Source organism: Lithobates pipiens, unplaced genomic scaffold (genome assembly GCF_037356315.1).
Source record: "Lithobates pipiens isolate NorthernLeopardFrog02 unplaced genomic scaffold, aLitPip1_a1.2 Scaffold_13, whole genome shotgun sequence".
Classification (NCBI taxonomy): domain Eukaryota; kingdom Metazoa; phylum Chordata; class Amphibia; order Anura; family Ranidae; genus Lithobates; species Lithobates pipiens.
Window position 1 is genome coordinate 508558551 of NW_027507718.1, and position 11142 is coordinate 508569692.

The window sequence follows — 11142 nt, forward strand, 5'->3', positions numbered from 1 at the left end:
ACCCTTTTTTTGGCCCGCAGCAGAATCGGATCGCATGGGTGTTCACACCATGCGATCCGAGTTTGCAGATCGCACTGCGATATGCGAACTGATCTGGGGGTGTCAGTAACATTTCACCCCCATATACTACCGCATAAAGCCCCCTGATTGCCCCCTAGTTAACCCTTTCACCAGTGATCACCATATAACTGTTACAGGTGACGCTGGTTGGTTAGTTATTTTTTTATAGTTTCAGGGCACCCTCCATTTATTACCTAGTCTCACTAGTGTACCCCTAAATTTAGGGGTGTCTACTTTCCAAAATGGGGTCATTTGGGGGGGGTTTGTGCCATCTTGGCATTTTATGGCCTTCAAAACTGTAACGCCCTTAGAAAGCCTGAAGGCGGTGCTTGGTTTTCGGGGCCCCGTACGCGGCTAGGCTCCCAAAAAGTCCCACATATGTGGTATCCCCATACTCAGGAGAAGCAGCAGAATTTATTTTGGGGTGTCATTTCACATATGCCCATGGCATGCGTGAGCAATATATCATTTAGTGACAACTTTGTGAAAAAAAATAAAAAATAAAAAAGTTTGTAATTTTCCCGCAACTTGTGGCAAAATATAAAATATTCCATGGACTCAACATGCCTCTCAGCAAATAGCTTGGGGTGTCTACTTTCTAAAATGGGGTCATTTGTGGGGGTTTTGTGCCATCTTGGCATTTTATGGCCTTCAAAACTGTAATAGGTAGTGAGAAGTGAACTCAAAAATTTACGCCCTTAGAAAGCCTGAAGGCGGTGCTTGGTTTTCGGGGCCCCGTACGCGGCTAGGCTCCCAAAAAGTCCCACATATGTGGTATCCCCGTACTCAGGAGAAGCAGCAGAATTTATTTTGGGGTGTCATTTCACATATGCCCATGGCATGCATGAGCAATATATCATTTAGTGACAACTTTGTTAAAAAAAAAAAAAAAAAGTTTGTAATTTTCCCGCAACTTGTGGCAAAATATAAAATATTCCATGAACTCAACATGCCTCTCAGCAAATAGCTTGGGGTGTCTACTTTCTAAAATGGGGTAATTTGTGGGGGTTTTGTGCCATCTTGGCATTTTATGGCCTTCAAAACTGTAATAGGTAGTGAGAAGTGAACTCAAAAATTTACGCCCTTAGAAAGCCTGAAGGCGGTGCTTGGTTTTCGGGGCCCCGTACGCGGCTAGGCTCCCAAAAAGTCCCACATATGTGGTATCTCCATACTCAGGAGAAGCAGCAGAATTTATTTTGGGGTGTCATTTCACATACGCCCATAGCATGTGTGAGCAATATATCATTTAGTGACAACTTTGTGTAAAAAAAAAAAAAACTTTTTTTTTTGTCATTATTCAATCGCTTGAGGCAAAAAAATAAAATATTCAATGGGCTCAACATGCCTCTTATCAATTTCCTTAGGGGGTCTACTTTCCAAAATGGGGTCATTTGGGGGGGTTTTGTACTGCCCTGCCATTTTAGCACCTCAAGAAATGAGATAGGCAGTCGTAAACTAAAAGCTGCGTAAATTCCAGAAAACGTACCTTAGTTTGTAGATGTGACAACTTTTGCGCAAACCAATAAATATACAATTATTGACTTTTTTTTTACCAAAGACATGTGGCTGAATACATTTTGGCCTAAATGTATGACTAAAATTGAGTTTATTGGATTTTTCTAATAACAAAAAGTAGAAAATATCATTTTTTTTCAAAATTTGCGGTCTTTTTACGTTTATATCGCAAAAAATAAAAATCGCAGAGGCAATCAAATACCATCAAAAGAAAGCTCTATTTGTGGGAAGAAAAGGACGCAAATTTTGTTTGGGTACAACATTGCATGACCGCGCAATTACCAGTTAAAGCAGCGCAGTGCCAAAGTGTAAAAAGACCTCTGGTCATTTACCAGCAAAATGGTCCGGTCTGAAAGTGGTTAAGGTCTATCCATAGATTTTCAATAATGTTGAGGTCAGGAGATTGTGAAGGCCATGACAAAACCTTCAGTTTACGCCTCTTAATGTAATCCCCCTTGGATTTTGAGGTGTGTTTAGGATCATTATCCATTTGTAGAAGCCATCCTCTCTTTAACTTCAGCTTTTTCACAGATGGCATCAAGTTACCATCCAAAATTTGCAGAAATTTTATTGAATCCATTTTTCCTTCTACTCGTGAAATGTTCCCTGTGCCACTGGCTGCAATACAACCCCAAAGCATGATTGATCCACTCCATGCTTAACAGTTGGACAGAGGTTCTTTTCATTAAATTTCGTGCCCTTTCTTCTCCAAAAGTACTTTTGCTCATTCCGGCCAAAAAGTTCTATTTTAACCTCATCGGTCCACAGAACTTGTTTCCAAAATGCCTCAGGCTTGTCTATATGTTCATTTGCAAAGTTCAAACGCTGATTTTTGTGGTGAGGACGTAGAAGAGGTTTTCTTCTGATGACTCTTCCATGAAGCCATATTTGTACAAGTATCTCTTTATAGTGGAATAGTGTACCACAACTTCAGTGTCTGCCAGATCTTTCTGGAGGGATCATGCAGTCAAACGTGGGTTTTGAATTGCTTTTCTCACAATCCTGCGAGCTGTTCTGTCTGATATTTTTCTTGGTCTTCCAGATCTTGTTTTAACTTCCACTGTTCCTGATGACTGCCATTTCTTAATTACATTCCAAACAGAGGATATTGACATCTGAAAACGCTTTGCTATCTTCTTATAGCCTTCTCCAGCTTTGTGAGCATCAACTATTTTCAGTTTCAGTTTTTTAGACAACTGCTTAGAAGAACCCATGGTGCTGATTGTTGGGGCAAGGTCAGATGAGTCTGGCCATTTAAAACCTTTGAGATTGACATCACCTGGTCTTCCCAGACGATGATTGAGAACAATCCATGACACTGGCAGGTCTCAGCTTTGCAAAGGGGGCAGTGCATGCTATAAATTCTGCAGGGTGCCCAAACTTTTGCAGATGCCATTTTTTTGTTTTCTGTAATTTTGAAAGTATAAATGATGGAAATAAAATCTAACTGTAATTTGATGCCATTGGGAGATTTTTCCATCTTTCCTTGGCTTCGTTATGTACATTAATACACATTTTTACCTGGGATGCCCAAACTTTCGATCCCCACTGTAGATGCCACAATCAGTGGTTCGACCAGGATGTTCCAGGGGATCCTCAGCAGCCTTCAGAAGCCAGGGAACTCTCGATGGAATCACATTGGCAGAAACGGCACACAAACCATGAAGGTCGGGGTGAAGCAATTAAGCAGAAAATATGGACATATGTATGTATAAAATGAAGAAAAGCACTTCGGATAGTGCAGATAAAAATGTTTTTTTTATTTCCATTAAAAACTTAAAAAATATAAAATGTAATCAAAATTAAGAAGAAGGGCAATGTGAGGAGTGGAGAAAACCAAGCCCTACGTGTAGGAGGAAGATAGGTCACATGTTAGTGCCTGTACACTCCCCCCAAGTCAGAACCAATCACTGTCCTTGTATAACTAGCCCCCAGACCTTGCGGAATCACCCATGAGTCGTTGTGAAACAAACAACTGCAAGCCACGTGCAAAGTTTGTCACATTTGTGTTTAGCTGCTCTTTTTTTCTTTTTCACAGAGTAGCGCAATATTTTTTACACATTACCTTGCTATATGAAGTAGAGTGCATGTATGGGAGTCTTCTTGGCGTTGCCAATACTCTGCTAATCCTTGGGTCCTCCGCATAGGTTGGCGTCCCAACAACTGTTTGAAACTGTTAAAGGGTGGCTACATTTGTTCTCTATGATCCCACTGTATGTAGGAACATTAGCACCCTCTCCTGCTTGCTACTAAGATGGAATAATAGTAGGGTTGCCACTTTTTCTTCAAGTCAAACCCAAACACTTTAGCAGCACATAGCAATTTTCTTTAGCATACGCTATAGGATTATAACAGAGCTTGACACCTTTATGCACTCCAAAGAGAATAGTAATGCAGCATGCATAGTACCCCCCTCACCCTCCTGTTCCGTGCGGGGGGGGGGGGGGGAATAGGTGGCAAAATGAACCTTCACCTGTGTAGACAATAATCCTTGCTCCAGCCTTGTGTTTTCATCTACTCTAGGTATTAAAGGGGTGTTCCGCCCGCTATTATTTTTATTTTTTTTAAAGTGTTTGTAGTTGCTGACTTTTAAAAAGGACACTTATTTGTCCAACAATCCCGCGATGTCAGCCGCCCCAAGGCCAATCCGTCCATCGGATTGGCTGCCAGGTCCTCCATCCTAATGGAGGGAAACAGGCAGTGGAGACTTGCGGCTTCACCGCCCGTTTCCTACTGCGCATGCAATGTTTTCGGAAACATTGGCACATATTAGGGAATGATATGTTCATTAGGACTTTTCTTCCAGAACAACCACAGGTAATTTTTAAAGGGGCCCCGTCTCTTAGGGATGGGGTAGCCCCTAATGTAATAACCCCCCCGGTAAAAAGGTCTCTTTTTTTCAAAATCTCACAGGATACCATCAGTGTCGCAGATGTCAAGTCTGCACACTGAATGTGAGTAAACAGAGAAAAACAGAGACCTTTATTTCTACCAGTACATCTGTAACACATACAATCAAACCTTTTGTTACCTGCAGCTCAATGGGCGTTGTTTATTTATTGCAATGTCCATGTGGGTACCAATATATTGGGAGAACCAAGCGGTCTATGCAGGTTCGCATAGGCGAACATATTACCAATATTAAGAATGGTTTTAAGTATCATTCGGTCTCTAAACATTATGCAATTCACCATAATCGCAATCCAGCTAACACTCTATTTTTGGGTATTGATAAGTACAGTGCACACTGGAGGGGGAGTTCTCTTGTAAGGGAACTCTCTAGATTAGAAATGAAGTGGATATACAAAGTACATTGCTACACCCCCCATGGCCTCAACATTGAGACAGATGTCAATGCCTTTAGTGACAATAGTTGAGTCCTTGGGGGTGGTAATCATATGGGCCCATTCAGATGAATGATGTAGTATATGTGTGAACCAGGGTTGAACTCCTGGCGAACTATAATTACAATGAATTTTTGCCCTATGGGGTCTTTTTTTTGATTTGGCTAAGAAGGGCTTGGTACCCTTTATAATACATTTTTCAGAAGGGGACCTTTTGGTGTTCCTAGTCATATGTTTCTCTTCCTGCTTAAATACATTATTACCGTATATACTCGAGTATAAGCCGAGATTTTCAGCCTCTTTTTTGAGGCTGAAAGTGCCCCCCTCGGCTTATACTCGAGTCATCGCTGTCTGCCTGCTCGATCAGCGTGTCGAGCAGACAGACAGCGGCCATTCTATAATTCAAAAGCCGCGCCTCCGGCTCCGCCTTCGCCTGTGATAGGCGGAACACTGAATTTCCCAGCAGCCTGTGTTCCGCCTATCACCGACATCGTCTCATCCTCGTACTACGGACGAGGATGAGACGATGTCCGTGATAGGCGGAACACAGGCTGCTGGGAAATTGTGTTCCGCCTATCACAGACAGGGAGGCGCGGCATTTGAACAGGGGAATGGGCGCCGACGAAGAGCGGTGATCCTGGGACGGGACCGGACGGAGGCTCGGCTCGGGACGGGACGGGACCGGACGGAGTCTCGGGACGGGACGGGACGGGACCGGACGGAGGCTCGGGACGGGACCGGACGGAGGCTCGGGACGGGACGGGACCGGACGGAGGCTCGGGACGGGACGGGACCGGACGGAGGCTCGGGACCGGACGGAGGCTCAGGACACAGGTAGGCTGGACACACAAGGCCACACACACACACACACACACACACACACACACACACACACACACACACACACACGGATGGACACACACACACACAGGGATGGATGGATGGATGGACACACACACAGGGATGGATGGATGGATGGACACACACACACACAGGGATGGATGGATGGATGGACACACACACAGGGATGGATGGATGGATGGATGGACACACACACACAGGGATGGATGGACACACACACACACAGGGATGGATGGATGGATGGACACACACACAGGGATGGACAGGCATATCTCACCCTCGGCTTATACACGAGTCAATAGGTTTCCCAGTTTTTTGGGGGTAAATTGGGGGCCTCGGCTTATACTCGGGTCGGCCTATACTCGAGTATATACGGTAAGTATGTTTTAAATATTTTTTTAACTTTTAAACTTATTTCTATTTTTGATTTCAATTATTGGTCTTCCATGTGTAAATTCATTTTAATAGATGGAGAAATAATTTATCATGGACTTTATGGGGTCCATGATTGGGGTTTGGCGAATATATGAGTACCTTTCCTTATATTCTCCTTCTCCCCCAAAAAGTAACATATATATTTTATATAGTGAGAGATGTCGTTTTTTAACCTAGTATAGTATTGCAATAATTGCGGTTTGGCATGTAGCTGATAACAGTGTAGACATACTTATATGGGCTGTATGTAAACCAAAATACATTTATGGGCATCTATTTCCCATCAAAGATCGCTGAGATGGGTATAACTTTAGTGTTGAGAATGCCCACTCATGAAATGGAGGAATAGGATGTTTGCCAGGAGTTCAGCGCTGGGCGTTTACGTCCGTGTACAATTGTTTTCATATGGTGGTGTGTCAGCACGCCGCCCGTGCCCCTGGAAGACGTCAGTTGTGACGAAACAGCGTAGGGAGGAGCGACATGCTGACGTCACCGCGTACTGCGCTGGACCCGGAAGACACGGGCAGCGTCTAATTGAGCCGGCCGGCTTGTTGATTTTATCTTGAACATGTACGAGAAAGAATATATGTGTAAGTGCAATCTTTTATTTTAAATAAATTGTTGTGTGTACGAATTACACTATGGAGGCATTTTTGTTTTCTGCATGGAGGAGGATCATTGCCTAGAATATCTCTGTGCCATCTGTGACGTTTCTATGAGAGCTGCTTTTGAGAACCTGAAAGTGAACTCCTGCCTGTGAAAGGATTACATGCCTGTGTAGATCTCCCTAAAAAGAGAATAAAAAATCTGGTAAGCGACAGTGTGTGCAGAGGTGGAGGATTTCTCTCTTGGAACGGGTCACTACTTTCCAGGGGGAAATTTTCATGTGATGTCACGAGGAATAGACCTTTAAAGATATAAGCATTTTTGGAGGACTTTTTTTCATTTATTATTTTTTTCACTTGTCTGATTGGACGATTTAAGAATTTGCGTATAGTGCTATTTTTTTTAATTATTGACTACTTTGGGGATTGTGTCATTTCACTGATTGATCACAATCATTCATATTTGTATATAAATGTTTTTGTGTGATTAGCTATTTAAGAAACACTTTTTCAGCGCAGCTAATAGGTTTGGAATGGGATGTTGGTGTGGATATCTCACATAATTTAGCTGCAGCAGTTAAACGAGTGTTTATTACTTTGAGGACAGCGCAGTATGATATTTTTACAATTTTTGCTTCTTTAGGAGTCGCATGGCACTTTGTGAATGACCACATTGTTTTCTGGGACACACACATGTTCCAGAAGGCAACGGGGCCACTCGCTGAAGAGGAGGAAGCGCCGGGGAATAGGAAGAGGCAGATTAGGAAGACTGAATAGCAACAGCGTTTCAGATACCGGTAAGTGAAAAAAAAAAATTCTTTTCTTTTTTTTTTCTTTTATTAATGCATTTATTAAATTTTTTGGGTGGCCCTCCACTTTAAGCATATGGTGACCAGAATATTACCTCAGCCTCACTGGTTTCCTCTGGGAAGTAGCAATTTAAATAACCCAAAAAAGCGAACCAGTTCATAGATTGGTTAACATCGTCCGTACCTAGGCTGTCTGTTACCTGTTTTTATTTTTAAACTACTTTTCGAGTTTAGGTCTGGTTTCACCAGCATAATATAACATTTTGGAAAAAAAATACAACCTAATATACCAGTACTAGAACATATTATAGCAAATATCTCAATAAGTACAGTATTCTTTCCCATACCACTCAGGTAAGCTGGGATAAAAGTGATCCAGACACTGCAGAACACCAGCATGCTGAAGGTGATGTATTTAGTTTCATTAAAACAATCTGGCAAATTTCTGGCCAGGAAAGCTACAGTGAAGCTCACAGCTGCCAGAAGTCCCATGTAACCCAGGAGTATGGAAAATCCCAGTGTAGATCCTTCATTACACTGAATGACTATTTTGTCTGGATACAAGTCAGTATTGTTTTCTGGAAAGGGAGGAGAAACAGAAAGCCAAATTATACAGGTTAACATTTGAAAAGCCAAACAGATAAGAATCAAAGAGATAGGAATTTTCACTCCAATACATTTTCTCCACGGACTTCCAGGTTTGGTGGCTTTAAAGGCCATGTAAACAATGATAGTCTTAGCCAGAATGGAGGATATGGTTACAGAGAAGATGACTCCATAGAAAGTATGACGCAGCATACATGTTATTTGTAGAGGACGATCCAGAAACAAAAATACTCCAAGAAAACTCAGCATGATGGAGACCAGGAGAACAAAGCTCAAGTTTCGGTTATTAGCTTTGATGATTGGAGTGTCTCGATAAACAGTGAAGATGCCAATGATGATTATAGTTTTACCAAAAAGTATAGCAGAAATAATTGCAATGCCAAGAGTTATTGGATCAGTCTGATATGAAAGATACTCAGAAGGTTTCGGTACACATAAGTTATAACTGTTTGGCCACTGGTCTTCTGGACACTTCTGGCATAATCCTTTGTCTAAAATGAAAGAAAAGCTGTTCTAATATACATTTTAGGAAGTCTGTAATAAGTGGACTGCAAAAGCCCATGGTGCCTAGTGATCTATGACGACTGTAATAGTTGTCTAATCCCAATTTGTCCAGAAGTGTGAATGTAAAAGGTGCATCTTAAAGCGGACCTCCACCCTGAAGTGGAAGTTCCGCTCATCTGATCCCTCCCCCCCCTCCGGTGCCACAATCGGCACCTTTCGGGGGGGGGGGTGCAGTTACCTGGATAATCCAGGTATCTGCACCCACTTCCGGGACAAGACAGCCGCAGACCGCTGCAGATGCCCCGCCCCCTCACATTGTGTTCTGGGAAACACACAGTTCCCAGGACACAGCGGGAACCAGCAGATACGCGCGGCGCAACTCGCGCATGCGCAGTAGGGAACCGGGCAGTGAAGCTGCAATGCTTCACTTCCCGATTCCCTGACAGAGGATGGTGGCGGGGGCAGCAGAGAGACGAGCGATTGCTCGTCATCTGCCGCCGACATCGCTGGACCCTGGGACAGGTAAGTGTCAATTTATTAAAAGTCAGCAGCTGCAATATTTGTAGCTGCTGGCTTTTAATATTTTTTTTAAAGGTGCAGAACCACTTTAACATACTGTATATACATGCAGGTGTGGCCAATGAATTGTCTTTTTCGAATATTTCTGTTTCAGTTCCAGTCAGTATGAAACGTTTAATAGTTTAACCAAGTACTGAGAAAAGTTATGAAGGCCCAACTCTAGCTTTTAAATTTAGTTTTGCTTAGCCCTTCCAGTCGACCACCTCTAGAGCCTTTAAGAGTTCCAAATGCCAGGAATCTGAAGCAAAGATTAGCTGTCTCAGTGGTCACATGATCGGTAAGCTCCCAATCACAAATAGACATCAGGAGCTTTCCAGGTTCCCACCGGTAATTGTGCTGGAAGCGTTCTTGGCATGCACTCTCAGCACAGAATTTTTTACATATATGCGGCCTCTCGGCATTAAAACCCACCAGCCGAGAGGCTGCATATATGCATACTGTTGACGGGAACAGGTTAAAATCCTTAACACCCATGGAAATGCTTTTTTTTTCTCCCGTTCTGTCCCCTGTGGACATTCTGCTTTATCCACTGGAAGGCACCTCACTTCCAGGTTGAATGTTGTCCAGAACCATCTATTGACCTCCTGTAAGCCCACAGTGTCAATGATACATCACCCGCAGAGAGGCTGCATATATGCATATGGCTGATGGGAATAGGTTAAGATCCTTAACATCCATGAAATGCTCCTTTTTTCCCCAGTACTGTCCCCTGTGGACATTCTGCTTTATCCAATGGAAGGCACCTCATTTCCAGGTTGAATTATGTACAGAACCATCCAGCCACCTCCTGTAAGCCCACAGTGTCAATGATACACCGTCCTCAAGGACGCTTGAGGAAGATACCATTGTGAAGATTGGAGGAGCTCAAGGGATTCAGTGACAGTGAATCAGTGGGTCTAGTGAGAGACCGAGAGCTCAGTGGGCTGAATAACTACAAAAAGTTGTAGTGAAGGTGAAAGAACTGTTAGGCCGCGTACACACGCGCGGACTGTTCGCCCAACTTTGTCCGCTGAACAGTGTTTGGGCGGACAGTCCGCTCGTGTGTGGGCTTTCAGCGGACAGTTTCAGCGGACAGTTTGACGAACAAGGTTTTTCGGAAATTCCGTAAAACTGTCCGCTGAAACCTTGTTTCAGCGAACAGTCCGCCCGTGTGTAGGCTTGTTCGTCAAACTAAGTTCTGCGCATGCTCAGAAAGGATTTACACGCCGAAAGTTATAATGCAGTGTATAGGACGTCGTATTTTTCGTCCCGGCGTACGTGCCGTTCACGTCATCGCGCGCGGTTTCAGCAAACTGTTCGTTCGTCGTGTGTGGCCATGTCCGTCCATGCTAATTTTGAGCGGACTGTTTGCCGAAACTGTTGGACGGACAAAGTTGGGCGAACAGTCCGCCCGTGTGTACGCAGCCTTACGCTTTGTGTTAGAAACTGTTAACCACTTGAGATCCGCACTATAACCAAATGACGGCTACAGCGCGGATCTCCTTTTCAGGGACGACGTCAATAGACGTCGTCCCGTGCACGAGCGCCCTGCGCGCCCCCCTGAGGGGCGCGCGCGGCGCGCTCTGTGATCGGTGAGTCTACAAGACTCGCCTGATCACCGATCCGTGCAAGGGGTCGATCCCGACCCCTTATAACGTGATCAGCTGTCAGCCAATGACAGCTGATCATGTGATATAACGGAGCCGGTAATCGGCTATTATTCCTCCTCGTGCTGTCAGTGCGAGGAGAAAAACAAAAAGCCGATCACCGGTGGCCGTGATCGGGACATCAGTCCCGATCATGGCCAGCCCTGCTAGTGCCCACCTGCCCCCTGCCAGTGCCCAC